The 21,542-nt window shown below is 36.0% G+C and overlaps 1 long non-coding RNA gene across 2 annotated transcripts in view; it reads right to left on the reverse strand.

The window, feature by feature from the left end:
* Positions 1-3,618: 3,618 nt before the first annotated feature.
* LOC140602595 (uncharacterized) overlaps positions 3,619-21,542 on the reverse strand; it is a 54,102-nt gene continuing 36,178 nt past the window's right edge. The window contains exons 4-5 of one of the 2 annotated variants that reach the window (XR_012005535.1): positions 17,887-18,113; positions 3,619-3,729 (exon numbers count right to left, since the gene is read on the reverse strand). This is a non-coding gene — a long non-coding RNA (uncharacterized lncRNA). Of the gene's footprint in view, positions 3,730-7,069; positions 18,114-21,542 lie in introns of those variants that run through there. The other variant, XR_012005528.1, reaches the window with a different exon arrangement.

Consider the following 21,542-nt stretch of genomic DNA (forward strand, 5'->3'; position numbering starts at 1 on the left):
TATTCTTGTATGTATGTGTGTATTTCTGTTAATCTTACATTAAGATGAACTACTCAGTCCAAGGTGTATGTAAGTTTTTTCAGCTATGGTAGGTAACTGCCAAACATCCCAGACCTTTCTTACTATGAGATGATTCATTTTGGAGATAACAGCTCTGATTATAAGTAGTTTGGAGAAAGGTCTTTAGCAGTCATTCAACTAGAGAATTCTACTAAAATATCCATATAATAAAATTGGAAGAAGACTGTTAGCCATGAATTATGAACGTAATACATTTTAAAAGACTCTTTATCTGTGCCTTATATTTTACACAAAACCAGAGAAATCATATGGGAAGGAATCCTACGTGAAAATAGTTCAGCAGAACTTTGAACAGTGTTACTGAAGGCCCTTAATTATTTATAACATATATTTACTACATACGTTGTTACTATTTATAATAAAATGCAGTGGAGGGATCCCTGGGTGGCGCAGCGGTTTGGCGCCTGCCTTTGGCCCAGGGCGCGATCCTGGAGACCTAGGATCGAATCCCACGTCGGGCTCCCGGTGCATGGAGCCTGCTTCTCCCTCTGCTTATGTCTCTGCCTCTCTCTCTCTCTCTCTGTGACTATCATAAATAAATAAAAATTTTAAAAAAATAAATAAATAAAATAAAATAAAATGCAGTGGAAATTTGAATAAGCTTACACACACACACACACACACACACACACATATAATTTAGGTCCTCTGTCTTACAGAAGGGGATAGCAATTGCCAGTGGATAATAAATGGAAACATGCTTGTCCAGGGCTTGCAGATAATTTGGAAGGAAAAAAAAAATGTGAGGGATAAGGAAAAATCAGACATGATAAAAATTCAGACTTGAGAGGGTCATAGAAAATATGCCTTGTCTGACCAGAATATTATGAAATTTAGCCTTTAGTAATAATTATCTATGCTTAGAGGGATTTGAGGGTTTTCTAGGTGTTGGGTTGTGTTTGTTTGTTTGTTTGTTTGTTTGTTTGCATGTCGGCAGTTTGAACATACTAGAATAAAATAAATAGGTAAGATTACAGAGTCTATATTCATAACTATGAGAATCTAGTAAGTTTCATTTGAATAAACCTATATCTATATAAGTAAATAGTATATGCTAACAATGGCAACTGACAATTATATTCACAATTGAGGGTGCAAGCCTGTGTATGTAGTGAGTGGGGAGGTGTGTTATAACAATCTGTTCTAACCTCAACCAACCAAAGATGTTGGGAATGTGTAGGTCACTTTTTCTTGGATAGTCTACTCTCCTATGTTTCTTCTCCTATACATTTCAAAAAAATAGAAATTATCTGGCATCCCTCCGTGTGCTATCCTGCCTCCTGATTTACTGATTATATCATGAAATAGTCTTGTTTTGTTTGCAATAGAGCATTGTGTGTAAGTAAGCATACTTACTGTTACACATATACATAGTATTTATGTTTTATACATCTTGTGTATAAGGTACTAGAAAATCTGGACTAATGGACAGTGTTTTAAACAGCTAAACTTAAAAGTACAGTTATAAACTCACAGATGACTAGGTTGTTTTTTCACCTAAGAGAACTTCCAATATAGGAGGTTATATAAACAAATCAAAAGTATTTTTATAAGTAAGATCTTCAAAAAAAAGGGGGGGGGGATCCTTGGGTGGCTCAGCAGTTTTAGCCCCTGCCTTCGGCCCAGGGCATGATCCTGGAGTCCTGGGATCGAGTCCCACATTGGGCTCCTTGAATGAAGCCTGCTTCTCCCTCTCCCTGTATCTCTGCCTGCCTCTCTCTTTCTCTGTGTCTTTCATGAATAAATAAGTAAAATCTTTTTTTTTTAAGTATAAAAAAGTATTTTTATAGTAATCATTGAGAATCTCTACATATTTATGCTCTTAGCTATTTCCCAAGATCTCCCCAATTTCTATTCTCCTATCATAATTAATTCATACGCCCACCAAACTATATATCACTTATAGGAGGGGATGGAATGGGATGTTATTAGAAGAGACACATTGCAACAGTATTCATTGTAATGAAAACTTTAAAAACAGGTAGGCCAGTCCCAGACTCCTTTGGTATCCTAGGACAAACCAAATATCCTAAACCTATATTTCACATTATTTCCTTGATTGCCAATCCTATAGTAAGCCCTCCTCATTCAAGTCTCAGCAATGTAATGTATCTCAGTTGGCTGAAGAGGGAAGGGGCAAAAAAGATATTATGCAAATGTTTGGTCATAAAAACTTACCCTACTTGAAGTGTCCCTGCCAAAATTCAAAGAAATGGCTGATGTGAAGTTTTCTATATGATTTTTCTCTTTAAATTTATAATGTTTAACTTTTCCATTTAAAATCAAGTCCACTCAATTTAATTTTATAAATACACTACAGTTTTCTTGTTTTAACCACCAAATTTGTGGTGATTTTTATGGCAGCTCCAGGACATTAATACAGATTTTGGTACCAGGAAATGGGGCTTTACTAAAACACCTAAAAATAAGGAAGTGGGTTTGGGTAGTGAATAGAGGCTGGAAGAATTTTAAGCCACATGATAGAAAACCCTAGATTGCTTTAAAGATTTTATTTATTCATGAGACACACACACACACACACATACACACACACACAGAGGCAGAGACACAGGAAGAGGGAGAAGCAGGCTCCATTCAGGAAGCCCGACATGGGACTCAATCCCAGGTCTCCAGGATCAGGCCCTGGGCTGAAGGTGGCGCTAAACCCCTGAGCCACCCAGGCTGCCCTCTAGATTGCTTTCAATAGACTGTAAGGCTGAAGGATGTAAGGTGTAGGCTCAGGAAGAAAAAAGTAAGGTTAAGAAAGCTATTTTCTTATAGGATACATACATCCTCATGAACAGAATGTTATTACAAATATTAACATTTAATAGTACTTCTGGTGAGAGCTCAAAAGGAAATGAGAAAACTAGTACTGGAAACTAGTGGAAAGATGATTTGTATTACATAGTGGCAGAAAACTTGGCTGAATTGTGTTTTTTAGCTGTGTGAAAAGCAAACTTATAAGTGATAAATTTGAATACTTGGCTAAAGAAATTTCCAAGGTAATTGTTGAAGGCAGAAACTGATGTATTCTTACCGCTTATAGTAAAATATGAAAGAAAAGAAAAATTGAAGAAGGAAGTACTATGCAAAAAGGAACCAAGGTCTGATTATTTGGGGAAAATTCTCATCCTAGCCAAACTGCAAAGGATGTTGAAATTAGGATATTTGCTGGAGAAAGCTTGCTCTAGAGAGAGGATGTACCTGGATAACCTTAGCTGAAGAGATTAGGTATGTGACGCATGGATCCAATCAACCATCTCAATAGAAATGAATAGAGATGGTTGCCCAAGAGTGATGTCTTCTTTCTTTCTCTTTCTTTTTCTTTTTTCTTTCTTTCTTTCTTTCTTTCTTTCTTTCTTTCTTTCTTTCTTTCTTTCTTTCTTTCTTCTTTCTTTCTTTCTTTCTTTCTTTCTTTCTTTTTTCTTTCTTTCTTTCTTTCTCTTTTTTCTCTTTCTTCTTTTTTTCTTTCTTTCTTTCTTTCTTTCTTTCTTTCTTTCTTTCTTTCTTTCTTTCTCTTTCTTCTCTTTCTTTCTTTCTTTCTTTCTTTTTTTCACATTCTTTCTTCCTTTCTTTCCTATCTTTCCTTTCTTTTCTTTCCAGTGTGGGCAGTTTGTCCTCCCTCTTGTCTGATTGTGTGGATTCCTGTGACAAACAGAGGAGGCCCACACCCCACAGTGTCTTTGCAAATTTCTTATCAGCAGAAACACTGCTAGCTTGGACTGACACAAACAGAAACAGGATGAAATAACAGAAGGCTATCAGATTTCCAAAATTCTACAGGCAGGAAATAGGCTGATACTCAACATAAGCATGTGTTACCCTTCAAGAAAAGAGGAAGAAAGACCGTAGAGCCATGGACCTTAAAGGCAGAGAGATCCAACCTGGAGGGTAGAGTCTCAGGACATAGTGGAGGGGATTTCTATCAGGCCTTGAAAACTAATGGAATTTGGTCCACTGGATTTTGAACTTTGTTGGGACCAGGACTTTTTGTGTGTTTATTCACCATCCATATAGTTACTTTGGTGGAATGTCTGTTTATTTTGTCTGTTTTCTAATTGGGTTATGTGGGAATCTTTACTGTTGAGTTTTGAGAGTTCCTTATATATATGAGATATTATTACTTCATGAAATATATGATTTACAAAGATTTTCCTTTAGAGGGTAGGTTGTCTTCTCGTCCTCTTAGCAAAGTCTTTCACATAGCAAAAGATTTTAATTTTGATGAGACTAATTTATCAAATTTCTCTTATGAATTATGCTTTTGGTATCAACTCTAACATCTCCTTGCCTAGCTCTGAATTCCCCCAGTTTTTTCTTTGTTTTTTCTTGCAAGTTTTATAGTTTTATATGTTTAAGTCTGCAATTCATTTTGAGTCAATCTGTGTTATGTGATTGTGATCATATATGATATTATTGAGTTATAATGTGTAAGACTTAGAGGATTTTTTTTTATATAAAGTTTGGAATAATCTGATTTTTTTTTAAGATTTTATTTATTCGTAAGAGACACAGAGAGAGAGGCAGAGACACAGGCAGAGGGAGAAGCAGGCTCCGTGCAGGGAGCCTGATGTGGGACTCAATCCTGGGACTCCAGGATCACTCCCTGGGCTGAAGGCAGGCGCTAAACCACTGAACCACCCAGGGATCCCCCAGAATAATCTGATCTTAAAAGAAAGAATAACCTGGTTTATATTTACTATGATAGACAAAGATATGACCTCACAAATATATCCACATGTTAATTCCTGGAACTTGTGAATTTCCAGGTCACATAGCAAGGAGATTTAAGATTGCAGATGAAATCAAGGTTGCTAACCAATGATTTAAATACATCATTCTGGATTATTCACATGGGTATGATGTAATCACAGAGATCTTTTTAAAGATGGAAAAGAGAGACTGAAGAGGAAGTCAGAATGATGCATTTTGAGGACTCTACTTCTTGTTGCCTGCTTGGAAGATGAAGACCAAGATGGCTATGAGCCATCTAGAAGCTGGAAAGAAGAAAGAAGAAGAAGAAAAGAAAAGGAGAAGAAGAAAGAAGGAGAGGAGGAGGAGGAGGAGGAGGAGGAGGAATAATTATAAAGAGGAGGAAGATGGAGGAAAAGCTAGAAGTTTCCACCTGAGCCTCCAAAAGGTCATAAAGGAGTGCAAACTACCCTCAGTTTGCTTTTAGCCCATTGAGACTCATGTTGGACTTCTAATATATAAAACTATAAAATAATAAATTTGGGTTTTAAGTCATTTGTTACAGCAGCAATAACACATTTACAAAAATTCTTCTGGGATTTGGATAGGAATTGCATTTAAACCTGTATATCAATTTGGAGTAAACTGACATCTTTACTGTGCTTGTCCTTCCTATCCATGAACACACTGGTGTTTATATATATTTTGGTCTTTTATTTCTTTCATAAGTATGCATAATTTTCAGCATAAAAGTCCTATATGTGCTTTGTTTTACACCATGTATTTTTGAGTGATTATAAATAGTATATATTTTTTAATTTCGTGTCCGTGTGTCCCTTGATAATATATAGAAATGCAACTGATTATTGTATGTTTGTATTATGCTTTGTGACTTTTCTGAACTCAGTCATTGGTTCTAGAAATTTAATGACTCGTTGAGTTTTTCTACATAGATAATAACACTTTTACTTACTATCTATAAGCCTTTTTTTTTTTAATTTTTATTTATTTATTTATGATAGTCACACAGAGAGAGAGAGAGAGGCAGAGACATAGGCAGAGGGAGAAGCAGGCTCCATGCACCGGGACCCCGATGTGGGATTCGATCCCGGGTCTCCAGGATCGCGCTCTGGACCAAAGGCAGGCGCCAAACCGCTGCGCCACCCAGGGATCCCTCTATAAGCCTTTTAAAAAAAATTTTTTTTAAATTTATTTATGATAGGCACACACAGTGAGAGAGAGAGGCAGAGACACAGGCAGAGGGAGAAGCAGGCTCCATGCACCGAGAGCCCGACGTGGGATTCGATCCCGGATCTCCAGGATCGCGCCCTGGGCCAAGGACAGGTGCTAAACCGCTGTGCCACCCAGGGATCCCTCTATAAGCCTTTTATTGCATTTTTTCCCCTCTTGCATCTGCAAAAACTTAGATTACGTCAAGAATAGTTAGAACAGAAATTCTTGCTTCTTGATCTTCAAGAAAAACGATTTAGTATTACAGCATTAAGTATAATATTAGCTGTAAGTTTTTTTGTAGATACTTTTTTATCAGTTTGAAGAATTTTCCCTCTATTCCTGTTACTCTGAGGTTTTATCATGAATCAAAGTTGAAGTTGTTCAAATGTTTGTTCTGTATCAGTTGATTTCATTGTGTTGACATTTTTCCTTCTTTAGTTAGTTGAAATGGTAGATTACTTTGATTGATTTCCAAATATTGAGCTAGCATTGAATCCCTGGAATAAACCCCACTTGGCCATGTAAAATTCTTTTTACATATTATTGAATTATCTTTGTTAATGTTTTTTTTTAAGGATTTTTTTGTGTCTGTATTCATAACGTATGGTGGATTGTGTATTACTTCTTTTATATTGTCTTCGGTGTCAAGGTAATACTAGTATTTTATTTTCTGAAAGAGATTGTGTTCTTTAAAAATTTGGTAAAATTCTCAAATGAAATTAACTGACCCTAGAGGTTTCTTTTTGGAAAATACATTATATAGATTAAATTTCCTTAATAGTATTTTGGCTATTCACATTATTTCATACTGAGTGTGTTGCGGTAGTTGTGATTCAAGTACGTTTTCATTTCATCTAAGTTGTCAAATTTATATGTGTAGAATTGTTCGTAATATTCCCTTATTATCCTTTTCATGTCTGCAAAGTAGTGATATCCCCTATTTCATATGGGTATCAGTAATCTGTGTCTTGTGGGGTTTTTGTTGGTGGTGGTGGTCTTTCCAGAGGTTTGTGAATTTTATTGATTTTCCCAAAGAACCAGCTCTTTATTATCTTGATGATTTTTCCTATTGTTTTGTGTTTTCAATTTTATTGATTTCTGTTCTTACCTTGATTTGTTCTTTTTTCTGTTTGTTTTCCATTATTTTGGTTTTCTTTGCTAGGGCCTGTTTTGGGAAGCTAGATTAATAATTTGAGAATTTTCCTCTTTTTTAATATATGCACTTTAATTTGAAGACTTTTAAATTGAGCACTTTAAAATTATATAATTTCCCTGTCCCTAGTAATTTTCCTTGGTCTGAAGACCACTTTATATTAATATAGCTATTCCTGGTTTTCTTTGATTACTGTTTGCATGATATATCCTTTCTATTACTTTCAACTTGCCTGTATCTTTGTATCTGAAGTGCATTTCTTGGAGATAGCATATTTCTAAATGTTTTAATTGTGGCAAAATATACTTAATGTAAAATTTACCACTTAATTTTTAAGAGTATAATTCAGTGGCATTAAGTACATTCACACTATTTTGCAACCATCACCACTATCCATCCCCAATATTTATCATTCCTAACTGAAACTTGGTACCCATCAAACTTTAACTCCCTATTACCACTTCCTCCAAGCCAGTGGTAACTACTAGTCTACTTTCTGTCTCTATGAACTTAACTATTCCAGGTACCTCATATTATGGAATTATATATTTGTCCCTTTGTGTCTGCCTTCTTTCACCTAGCATATCTTCAAGCTTCATCCATGTTGTTGCATGTGTCAGAACTTAATTCCTACTAAAGGCCAAATAACACATTTCTATTTCATGTTCATACTACATTTTATTTTTCCATTCATCCAATAATGGACATTTGGGTTACTTCTACTTTTTATTTTTTTAAAGATTTTATTTATTTGTTCATGAAAGACAGAGAGAGAGAGAGATGCAGAGACACAGGCAGAGGGAGAAGCAGGCTCCATGCAGGGAGCCCGACGTGGGACTTGATCCTCCATCTCCAGGATCACACCCTGAGCTGAAGGCGGCGCTAAACCACTGAGCCACCCAGGCTGCTCCAACTTCTACTTTTTAGTTATTGTAAATAATGCTGCTGTGAACACTGGTATACAAATATCTGGTCCAGTTCCCTACTTTCAATTCATTTGGAATTGGTGTGTGATAATTATATATTTAATTTTTTTGAGGAACTGCCATAATGGGTTTTTTTTTATAGCATTCTTTTTTTTTTTAAGATTTTATTTATTTATTTATTCATGAGAGACACAGAGAGGCAGAGACATAGGCAGAGAGAGAAGCAGGCTCCCCACCTGATGTGGGACTGGATCCCAGGACCCAGGGATGACAACCTGAGCCAAAGGCAGACAGACACTCAACCACTGAGCCACCCAGGCATCCCTGCCATAATGTTTTCTATAGCAGCTTCACCACAAGGGTTTTTCCACATCCTTGCCATCACTTATTATTTTCCTTTTTTTTTTTCTTTAATTATAGCCATCTCAGTAATTGTAAAGTGGTATCTCGTGGGTTTGATTTGTATTTTATTAATGACTGATAATATTGGTTCCCTTTATTCTTGAATGAGATGCATGTATATATGTATATATATGTTTTTGGTTTTGGCTGAATGTAAGATTTGGAATTCTTTCAGTGCTTTAAAATGTACTTCTGGCCTCTAGGTTTCTCATGAGAAATCTGCTTTTGTTTGAATTTCCTCCTCTAAATGTAAAGCGGTGTTTTTCTTGCTTTCAATAATTATTTTAAAGATCTTATTTAGGGATCCCTGGGTGGTGCAGTGGTTTGGCGCCTGCCTTTGGCCCTGGGCGCGATCCTGGAGACCCGGGATCGAATCCCACGTCGGGCTCCCGGTGCATGGAGCCTGCTTCTCCCTCTGCCTGTGTCTCTGCCTCTCTCTCTCTCTCTCTGTGTGACTATCATAAATAAAAAAAAAAAATTAAAAAAAAATAAAGATCTTATTTATTCATGAGAGACATAGAAAGAGGTAGAGAATAGGCAGAGGGAGAAGCAGGCTTCCTGCAGGGAGCCTAATACAGGACTCCATCCCAAGACCCCAGGATCATGATCCAAGCCCAAGACAGATGCTCAACCACTGAGCCACCCAGGCTCCCCCTTGCTTTCAAGATTTTTATTTTGTCCTTAGTTTTTAGAAGTTTGACCATAGGGTAGCTCAGCGGTTGAGCGTCTGCCTTTGGCTCAGGGTGTGATCCTGGGGTCCTGAGATCGAGTTCTGCGTCAGGCTCCCTGTATGGAGCCTGCTTCTCCCTCTGCCTCTGTCTCTCCCTTTGTGTGTCTCATGAATAGATAGATAAAATCTTTAAAAAAGAAAAAAAAAGGTTTGCCCATGATGTGACATGATGTTGATGTTGTCGGGAAGGGGTGGCTTGTCACTCAGCATCTTGAATTTATGACTTTTTTTTTTTTTTTGGCAAATTGGGGACATTTTCAGTCATTTATTTGAATACTCTTCAGTCCTCTTATTTTTTTCCTTCTGAGACTTCAGTGTTAGGAATGTTAGATCTTGTGTCTAGTCTCAGAGGTTCCTGAGTTGTTTTTCACTTTTTTCAGTCTATTTCCTGTTGTTTAGATTGGATAATTTCTATTGTTCTGATTCCTTCCTGTGTCTCCTCCATTTATGTTGTTAGCATATCTATTGGGTTTATTTCCATTATCACACTTTTCAGTTAATTTTCCTTCATTTCTTTTTTATAAATCTTTTTTCTTCTCTGGACTTCATGTTTCTTTGCTGAGGCTTTTTCTTGTTTCAAGCATATTTGTCTCAGGCATTTTTATGAAGTTTTATGTGTTTATGAGATAATTCTAACATCTTTGTCATTTCCGTAATCTCTTTTTTCATTCAGTTTAGATTTTCCTGGTTCTTGTTATGTTGATGGATTGTCCTTTGAAATGTGAGCATTTTGTGTATTATGCTGAGATTCTAGATCTCATTTAAACCTTAAGCTGGCATTCTCTGACTCCACTTACATGGGAAGGGGATATGCCATCTTGTTATAGCAGATGGAAGATAGAAATACAGGTTTCTCAGCCTCCATTGACAGGGTGAAGGAGTCCTCATATTATGTGCATGTGGGAGTTCTGGCACCTTTCCACCCTCCTTTTTATACCTCTCTGGCTGAGAGAGGTAGAAAAGCCTCTTTAGTGCCTTCATTTGCCTTTCATATTTACCATAGAAAAGAACGACCTAGTTAGCCTGGGTGATGGTGAAGATCTTGACTTTATATTACACTTACTCTGATACCAACCCATTTGGTTGCTAAAAATTTCCCTCTTGCTACTGCTGTGGCTATCTCTTGTAAATTAATATACTGTATTTCCACTTTTGTTCAGTTGAAAATATTCTCTAATTTCATTTGAGACTTGTTTGGCTCATGGGTTGATTATATGTCAGTTTTCAATTTCCAAGTATTTGTGGACTTGCCAAATATCTTTTTTTTTTTTTTTTTTTTTGCCAAATATCTTTGTTATTTTTTTTCTAATTCCATTTTGGTAAAGAAAATGCTTGACATGATTTCAGTTCTTTTACATTTATGTAGTCATTTATGACTCAGAATATAATTTATCTTGGTGAATATTCCACATGCAACTGAAAAGAACACATACTCTGCTGTCAATCTATAGATGTTGTTTAGGGGGCATAGAATTCTTCTGTACCTTGATTTCTTGTCTGCTGATCTATCCAATAGGTAAGAGATAAATGTTGAAGTCTCCTACATTAAGTGTGGATTTATCTACTTCTTTCAGTTTATCAGGTTTTGCTTTGTGCATTTATTTTATATATACACATATATATCCTCTACCTTTACCAAGGTATAACTGACATATAACATTGTGTGAGTTAAGGTGCACAATGTAATTATTTGATACATGTATATATTGTGAATGATTACCACAAAGGGTTAGATAACACCTCCATCATTCCATATAATTAATTATCTTTTTGTGGTGAAAACAGTTACTTTCTTAGCAACTATCAATTACATAATTCAATATTAACTATAGTCATCATGCTGTACATTAGATACCCAGAACTTATAACTAGAAGTTTGTATCCTTTGACCAGTATCTTCCCACTTTTCCCATCCCTAGGATTCTGGCAACAACCATTTTTACTATTTCTGAGTTTGACTTTTTTAGCTTCTACATATAAGTGCAATCGTACAGTATTCATCTTTCTTATTTTACTTGCATAATGCACTTAAGGACCATCCATGTCACAAATAGTAGGATTTCTTTCTTTCTCATGGCTAAATACTACTCCATTATACTTATGATTATATACATACACCACATCATCTTGATCCATTCATCTATTGATGGATACTTAGATTGTTACCGTATCTTGGCTATTGTGACTAATGCTGCAATGAACATGGCAGTGCAGATATCTCTTTGAGATCCTGATTCTATTTTCTTTGGATATATAACCTGAAATGAAACTGCTGGATCATATAATACTATTCTTTACTTTTTTAATGAATTTCCCTACTGTTTTCCATAGTGGCTGTACTAATTTACATTCCCACCAATGGTGTACAAGGAATCTCTTTCTCCATATCCTCACCAACACTTGTTAAGTCTTGCCTTTTTGATAATACTATTCTAACCGTTATGTGGCGATATCTAATAGTGATTTTGATTTGCATTTTCCTGATGATTAGTAATGTTGAGTACCTTTTCATGTACATGTTGGCTATCTGTATGTCTTCTTCGGAAAGGTGTTTATTCAGGTCCTTTGCCCATTTTTTACTATTGAGTTTTCTACTTTGAAGTAGAAAACTTTTGCTTTTGCTTCATGTATTTTAAAGCATATTGTTAAGTATATACACATGTATTATGATTAGATCTTCTGGGTGAGTTTTCTCTGTTTATTATTATAGAATATCCCTTTATCTTGGCATTTTCATTCTTTTTGAAGTATATTTTATCTGTACTTTATAGCCACTCAATCTTTTTTTTTTTTTTAAGATCTTATTTATTCATGAGACACAGGCAGAGGGAGAGGCAAGCTCCCTGAGGGGAACCTGAGGGCACAATCTGAGCCAAAGGCAGCCGCTCAACCAGTGAGCCACCCAGGTGCCCCTAGTCACTCAATCTTTGGTTAATATTTGTATGCCTATCATTTTCCATCCTTTTACTTTTCATCTACCTATATCATTATATTAAAACCAGTTTATTATACACAGCATATAGTTGGAGTTTTAAAAAATCCGATCTGATGATCTTTTAATGATTGATTTTAAACTATTTACATTTAGTTTATATATTATAAATTTGGTTTTAGCTCTTTTGTTTCTCCCCCCCCCCTTCGCCATTTCTTTGAAGGTTTTTTATTTATTTAAATAATAAATAATAATTTATTTATTTGCTCTCTCTCTGAGAGAGCAGAGCAAGCAACAGAGAACACGAGGGGGAGGGGTGAAGAAAGGGCAGAGAGAGAGAGGGATGAGCATAGAGCCCAATGCAGATTTGACCTCAGGACCCTGGTATTAGGACCTGAGCCAAAGGCACACTTAACCGTCTAAACTACCCAGGAGCACTTCTTCCCCCTATTTTTAATTCCTCTCTCCCTTTCTTGCCTTCTTTAGTTTCATTTGATTATATTTTATTATTGTTTTAATTTATCTGTTTTGTTTTTTTACTATTTCTCTGATTATAATCCTTAGTAATTTTTCAGGGAATTATAATATATATAATAAATGATCCATAGTATACCTGAATTACTATTTTACACTTCATGTTGAATGTAGAAGTCTTTTCTTCTTATCATCCTTTTAGCCTCTTTCTTTTTTGTAAATAGAGTGCAATCATATAAATTATATAAATTTTTAAATGGTGACTGATAGGCAAACAAAATTCTGGCTCTCAAATCATGATTTCCTCAATACTTCATTTCATTGCTAATGTCTTCCTTAGAGTATTTTTATTCATATTCATAAATTAATCTAGATTTTTTTTTGGAAACAATCCTCATCCAGTATTATTTCAGACTGGTAGCCTTCTAGAATTAGCTTATAAAATTCTTTTACAGATTTTCTCTGTAATTTTATCTGGTGACTCATTTAAATATTTTTTAAAATATTTAAAGAGATTTTGAACCAAATTTTCATTTTCCCACCACATTTATTAGACCAGGGCAATTTCTACTTTGAGTCAATTTGAAAAAAAACTATATATTATATACAATTTATTCAAATATACTACCATATTATTTATATAATTATATAATTTTTCAAATATATTTTTTATATAAATATATATACATACACATATATAAAAACACGTTAAAAAGTCTCCATAGGGATGCCTGGGTGGCTCAGTGGTTGAGCATATGCCTTCGGCTCAGCTCATGATCCTGGAGTCCCGGTTTCGAGTCCCACCTTGGGCTCCCTGCATGGAGCCTGCTTCTCTCTCTGCCTGTGTCTCTGCCTCTCTCTCTGTGTGTCTCTCATGAATAAATAAGTAAAATATTTAAAAAGAAAAATAATAAATAGATTTAAAAAAATTTTAAAGTCTCCATAAATATATGTATGCCACCTTATTAATGCCATTGTAGTTCTCATCTTTACATTGATCAAATTTATAAGTAGTTTAGTTTGGTGTTTTTTTCCCCAAAGAAAATAAATGAAATGTGTTTTATTCTTCTTCATTAAATTCTAACTGTATAAATGGTTTCCTTCTGCTGGATTTAGGTTAATCTATTCTTTTCATAGTTTCTTAAGTTTGGATTGCTTTGACAGCTTATCAACTCTCCACTATGTGACAGACACTGTATTAGAACTAGGATTATAAGTGTAATTATGTGGAGCAGTAATCAATTGTTAGATGGTGACTGTTAAGCAAACCAAAATTATGGCCCTAGATCTTCATTCTCTGCATTTATTAAAGAGTACTAATTTCCCACAAGATGACTTTCCAAAAATGAATGATCACCTATAGGTTTTGATTTATAGCAACTCATTATCACTCTTATCTGAATGGTATCCTATTCCAACTCTGGTCTTCCCTTTGAATCAAACAAAATATATATCTCCAAGAAGAGGTTAGAATCACTTCACAGATTACTTTCTAATTGTAAGGATATAAAAGGACCTTGAAAATGAGAAATTTTGGGGAACCTGAGTGGCTCAGTTGGTTAAGCGTCTGCCTTTGGCTCAGGTCATGATCCACGGCTCTGAGAGCGAGCCCCATGTTGGGCTCCCTGCTCATGAGGAGCCTGATTCTCCCTCTCCTCCCCACTCATGCTCTCTCTTTTCTCTCTCTCAAATAAATAAAATATATTTTTTAAGAAATAAAATGAGAAATTTGACAGTCATCACTTTAACCATATGATCAAATTTAGCCTCATGGTATCAATATGTGCCTCTTGATATATGACAATATAAAATATTTAATATCATTTATGAAATATTTTTGCAAAATTATTTAACCCAAACCCAATCTTCTCTCTACTTAATTTCCAATGTAGATGGCAGAATAAGTTAAAGGATAATATTAGGAAACAAGCACAACAATCCAAAATATGAAACACCCCACAAGACAACTGCATGGCCTCTAAGAAGAAAAAGCCTTCCATAAATAAAGGTAGAGAACTAAACTAGACCAAAAGAGACATTATCGGGATCCCTGGGTGGCGCAGCGGTTTGGCGCCTGCCTTTGGCCCGGGGCGTGATCCGGGAGACCCTGGATCAAATCCCACGTTGGGCTCCCGGTGCATGGAGCCTGCTTCTCCCTCTGCCTGTGTCTCTGCCTCTCTCTCTGTGTGACTATCATAAATAAATTTTAAAAAAAAAATTAAAAAAAAAAAAGAAACCCGAATATGTTTCTCTATATTTAAAAAAAAAAAAAAAGAGAGACATTATCAACTAAATGTAATTTATGAAGCTAGAGTTGATTCTAGATAAAAAGAAAAATAGCTATTAAAGTCAATCTTGAGACAACTGGGAAAATTCGAACATGCATCACATGACATATTTTAGAAGGTGTGATTATATTATGTTTATTTATAGGAAGATAAAGCAAATATGAAAAACTGTTAGCTTTTAAACTGGGTGAGAGTTGGTAAATGCATGTTCATTCTCCTTTTCAATTTTCTTGAATGTTTAGAAGTTTTCATAATGACAGGATGGAGAAGTTTAGTGGGAAGGTTTTCTCTCTCTTACCCTTTTGATAATTTTTTTAAAAGATTTTATTTATTTATTCATGAGAGACACAGACTGAGAGAAAGGCAGAGACACAGGCAGAGGGAGAAGCAGGCTCCATGCAGGAAGCACGATGCAGAACTCGATCCCGGGACTCCAGGATCACGCCCCGGGCTGAATGCAGGCACTAAACCGCTGAGCCACCCAGGGATCTCCTTTGATAATTTCTAGGAAATGTTGAATTCTAAGAAGATAGGGTATATTACAGAATACCTGATATTTGGATGTAACTGCAAACTGCATCATACCCTTTTCTACTTCTTCAGCAACTAGCTATATTCTCAATATATATTTACACTAATTCCAGAATATTCCAGCACTAATTTCCTGATGCAACTTAGTAATGAAGTTGTCTCACATGTTCTTTATTTTTTTGGTTTATTTGGTAATCTCTACACCCAATGTGGGGCTTGAATTCATGACCCCAAGATCAAGAGCTGTGTTCTCTCCTGACTGAGCCAGCCAGGCACCCCCATATTCCTTATATTCTATGATAATTTATTCAGAATCAGCTATGTGAAGTTCAATAGTAGATGGGTGGTGATTGGATGCTAAGTTGACTACCAATATAGATTCTTTCATAAGAATTCACTAACAGTTATACTATTATCACTAGAAGAACAGTAGCTAATCTTTAGTTGCCAAATAATCTTGCAAGGGTTTACAGGTAGGGGCACCTGGGTAACTCAGTGGTTGGGCATCTGCCTTTGGCTCAGGTCGTGATCCTGTGGTCCTGGGATCAAGTCCTGAATCGGGCTCCTCACAGGGAACCTGCCTCTCCCTATGTCTCTGCCTCTTTCTTTGTGTTGAATAAATAAATAAAATCTTAAAAAAAAAACAAAAACCCAAGGGTTTACAAGTATTAATCCTTACAAAAACACTGTTAGATAGGTATTAACTTCACCATTTTACAACTGAGGCACAAAGCTAATAAGTATATTGTTGAATATCTTGAAGATGATGATAGGCTAAGTATGTGCTGTGACTAAAGGCTTTCCTTCAGTTGTACAACCAATAGAGTAAGAAATTCTGTGTGAATCTGCTAACATTCAACAGGAACTGAGTGATTTTAGAAGTCTTATATATTCAATAGATTAAGACACCTGGTATGAAATCTTTTATGCCAAATAAGTTGTAAGAATGACCCCCCCAGAAAAGGGTTTCCTAAACATTTTCCCCTAGTATTGATATTCTATGAAGAGTGGAGTAAAAGAAAAAGTACTGTTTTTTTAAAACACTTTTAGGGATCCCTGGGTGGCACAGCGGTTTGGTGCCTGCCTTTGGCCCAGGGCGCGATCCTGGAGACCTGGGATCGAATCCCACGTCGGGCTCCCGGTGCATGGAGCCTGCTTCTCCCTCTGCCTGTGCCTGTGCCTCTCTCTCTCTCTCTCTCTCTCTCTCTCTCTCTCTCTCTGTGACTATCACAAATAAATAAAAATTAAAAAAAAAACACTTTTATAATAACTCCGTAAGGCTATGAGTTCTCAGATTTGATAGTGGCAGAATATTGGGCTTCATACATTTCTTACCTTTTGAGAGTTTTTCACCATTATAAATTCTCTGATGCTCAATAAGGTATAAACAAAATCTAAAGGCATGCCCACATTCTTTACATTCAGAGTTTCTCTTTATATTCACTGATGTTCATTTTATCTAAAGGCCTTCTCACATCACTCCTCACTTCATAGGACTGGTTTCTTAGCATTGTGAAATATCTGATGCTCTGTAAGAATTTGATGAAATTGAAAGGCCTTTCCATATACTTTCAATTCAGAATTTCTCCTTAGTATGCATTTTTGATGTTGATTAAATGTTGAACTCCATCTACAGGCATTCTCACATTCCTTACATTTATTTGTAGGGTTTCTCTTTAGTGTGTATGCTCTGATGTTGGTTAAGTTGAATTCTGTCTAAAGGCCTGCCACATTTCTTACATTCCTAGGGCTTCTTACCAGTATGAATACTGTGATGACTTTTAAGGTGTGAATGCAATCTAAAGGCTTTTCTACATTCCTTACATTCATAAGATTTCTCATCTTTATGAATTTTTTATGTCAACTAAGCTGTTCATGCAATATAAATGATTTTTCACATTCCTTACATTCATAGGGCTTTTCATAAATACGAATTTTCTGGTATACTCTAAAGTATCTCAAAGAACTGAAGGTCTTCCCACAGTCCTGACATTTATAGGGTTTCCCACCAAAATGAGTATTCTGGTATATTTTAAGGTCTTTGACAAAACTAAAAGCTTTCCTACATTCTTTACTTTTATAGGGTTTCACAGTTCTATGAGTTTTTGATGTTGAGTAAGATGCTAATGTATTCTAAAGGCCTTCCAACATTCCTTACACTCATAGGGTTTTTTGCCAGTATTTTTTTGGTGGACTCTTACATACCTGCCCAAACTAAAAGTCTTTCATTCATAGGATTTCTCACCAGTATTCTAAGATCTCTGCCAAAACTGAAAGCCTTCCCACATTCTAGATATTTATAAATTTTCAGATGTTGAGTTGTCCCTGAAGCCTAAAGGCCTTCCCACATTCCTTAGATGTATAAGTCTTCTCACCAGTGTGAATTCTCTAATGTTTGATTAGGTCTGAGCCCTAATTAAAGATATTTCTACATTCCTTACATTCATAATATTTCTGTGAGTAGATATATATTCATGGATGATTTTCAATTGGCTGAAATCTTCTTGAGGCTCTTGTTTCTCAATCTTGATTTTGTTCTTCTGCTACTTTAGATAATGGAACCTTCAATATCAGGCATTTTACTTCTTTATCTTCTGTTTGTATAAGTTTATTTCAAAAATGTTCTCTTCTGGAGATAATGTCTTTGTATCACACCTGGCCTCCAAACCTGAAAAGAAAAAGAACGAGAAAACAAACAAATGTTGTTCTCCCATTCCAGTGAGGAGATAAGTGATATAAACTGTAAAAAAGTAAAACTGTAGGGGTGCCAGGGTGCCTCAGTCAGTTAAACGTCTGACTCTTGATTTTGGCTCAGGTCATGATCTCAGAGTTGTGAAATCGATCCCTACATCAAGTTCTGCACTCAGCACTGAGCTTATCTCAAGCCAGTATCCTTTTAACCTTACAAATCCCTTTAAGGCTCTAAATCATGATACATCATTTCCTACTTCTTGGAATTTCCCATAAGGTGTTTCATCTCTGTGACCCTCTGATACAGCTCTTTGTAGGACTGGGCTCCCTCTCATTCTCCAGGATTCAAGATTAAAAGTCATTTCTTCAGAAAAGCTGTATGATCAGAACCTACCTAATTCCAAGTCCATTATTCTCTATTCTAGTATCTTTTGCTTTAATCTTATTTCACTTTGAACTTATTTGCTTTGATCTTATATGTATTTCCATTACATATTCATTACTTTCCTAATTTGTTAATCCATTTATTTTGTTTTTCTTTCTTTCTTATTTATTTATTTTTTCATTTAGGCTCCAGGCCCAGAGTGGAGCCCAATGAGAGGCCCCAAACTCAGGACCTTGAGATCAAGACCTGAGCCAAAATCAAGAGTTGATGCTTAAATGACTGAGCCTGTTAGGTGCCCCTCCACTTATTTTCGTTGATTTCTGTAACCTCAAACTTACTATGATTAAATCTAATTCCACTTTATTCACAACTAAGAAACAAGGGGTGGGGTGGCTAGCTGGCTCAGTTAGTGGAACATGCAGTTCTTGATCTCCAGGTTGTGAGTTCGAGCCCCACATTGAGTTTAGAGATTACTTAAAAATAAAATCTTTAAAAATAAAATAAAATAAAATAAAATCTTTAAAAAAGAAAGAAAAAGAAAAAGAAAGAAAGAAAGAAAGAAAGAAAGAAAGAAAGAAAGAAAAGAGAGAGAGAGAAAGAAAGAAAGAAAGATAGATAGATAGATAGATAGATAGATAGATAGATAGATAGATAGATGGACGGCTGGCTGAGGATACATAATTGTTTAACTATAGAATAACTTAACCACTAGATTTAAGAAAGAAAAATAAGGATAAAGGTAGATAATACAAAGATTACATTGAGGAAGTTATTTTGATGCTTATTAAAATACTCTTTAAAGTAATCATGCAGTAGTTACTATGTGCGGCTCATTGCCTATAATCTCTCACATCTTCCATTATAACTGGCTCATCTTTTTCCTGCAGTGATTAAATACATGTTTTCTGGCATCACTTTCCTTTCAGATGGAAATGAGGTTGATCCAAACAAACACAGTTAAATGTACAAATAGAAAAGGTGACTGTGGTCTTCTATTGTCTTTACCCTTAAGTATAAAGGTACCTCTACACTGTTGACCATTCCCTCCTATGGCTGCTCCTCTTTGTCCCCTATTTCAATAAGGCAATAGGATGTTTACCTTCATATTCACTTTTAGTATTACACATCTACCCAAAGATGACCAGTCTTTTTTGTTCAGTGGAACTTTTGGTCAGGTGCTTTCATCTATTTCTTCATAGTCAAAGCTAACCAGTACTGTATTTCCCAGCAAAGTATCTTAATGATTATTCACGTACTGTAATAGGTAATATAGTAGGTATATCCAAAGTAGGTCTTGCCATGCTAAAATCAAAGGCTATGTTCTTTCTGGAAGTAGTAGGGAACAATCTATTTCCTTCTCTTTTCTAGGTTTTTATGGTTGCCTTCATTCTCTGGCTCATGACCCTTCCTCCTTCTTCAATGCCAGCAGCATAGCATCTTGAAATCTCTCTACCATGCTTCCATTATCACATCTCCTCTGACTCTCTTGCCTTCCTCTTTCTAAGAATCCTTTGGGCCTACCTGGATAACCTAGGATAATTTCCCCACATTAAAATCCTTAACTTTTTTTTTTTAAGATTTTATTTATTTATTCATGAGAGACACAGAAAGAGAGAGAGAGAGGCAGAGACACAGGCAGAGAGAGAAGCAGGCTCCATGCAGGGAGCCCAACATGGGACTCGATCCTGCGTCTCCAGGATCACACCCTGGGCTGAAGGCAGCGCTAAACTGCTGAGCCACCGGGAGATTACCCCAAAATCCTTAACTTAATCACATCTACAGAGTCTCTCTGCCTGTGAGGTTCTGGGGATTAGGACGTGAACGTTTTGGGCCATTATTCTATGGTGTGTCCCAGTTGGATTTTTTTGAAATAAAAGGATGGTTTATATGATTAACTGAAGAATCACAATTCTTTGCTAAATGTTCAAAAAGCATGTAAGAAATTCAAAACCTAGGGATCCCTGGGTGGCGCAGTGGTTTGGCGCCTTCCTTTTGCCCAGGGCGCGATCCTGGAGACCCGGGATCGAATCCCACATCGGGCTCCCGGTGCATGGAGCCTGCTTCTCCCTCTGCCTATGTCTCTGCCTCTCTCTCTCTCTGTGTGACTATCATAAATAAATAAAAATTAAAAAAAAAAATAAAAGAAATTCAAAACCTAATATATATTTTTTAAATTCCATAAAGTAGGAATTGTTATATAGATATATTGTAGTCTAAAAATCAGGAACCTTTTGAACAGTATCATTTACGATAGCCAATATATGGGAGCAGCCCAAGTGTTCACTGATTGATGAACAGATAAAGATGTGATATATATGTACAATGGAATATTATTCAGCAATAAAAAGAATGAAATCTTGCCATTTACAACGACATAGATGGATCTAAAGAGTATAATGCTAAGTGAAGTAAACCAGAGAAAGGCAAATACAATAATTTCACTCATTTTTTTATTGTTTTTTCTTTTTCTTTTTTTTTAAGATTTTATTTATTTATTCACGAGAGACACTGGGGGGGGGGGGGGGCAAAGACACAGGCAGAGGGAGAAGCAGGCTCTATGCAGGAAGCCCAAGCCCAATGGGACTTGATCCAGGGACTCCAGGATCACGCCCTGGGCTGAAGGCACGCACTTAACCATGAGCCACCCAAGCGTCCCTGCAGATATTGTTTTACAGAAGTCTAATGTATATTAACATGTCACATCAGTTCATTAGGACAAAGATTTTTAAATATGTGGTATTTAAAACAAACACACAGGGTACCTGGCTAGCTCAGTCAGAAGAGTGTGTGACTCTTGATCTCAGGGCTGTAAGTTTGAGCCCCATGTTGGGTGTAGAGATTACTTAAAGAAATAAACTTAAAAAAATAAAACACAACCACAAGAACAGAAAACTAAGAAAACTACAAGCCAAAACATGAAAGAGTGCTACAGCAAAAGGGGACTCACCCCTGGTGTTCCAAGCTCAAAGTTTGTCAGAATAAGTAATAGAGGGACTCCTGGGTGGCTCAGTGGTTGAGCAT

This window comes from Canis lupus, chromosome 1, assembly GCF_048164855.1.
Source record: "Canis lupus baileyi chromosome 1, mCanLup2.hap1, whole genome shotgun sequence".
Lineage (NCBI taxonomy): Eukaryota > Metazoa > Chordata > Mammalia > Carnivora > Canidae > Canis > Canis lupus.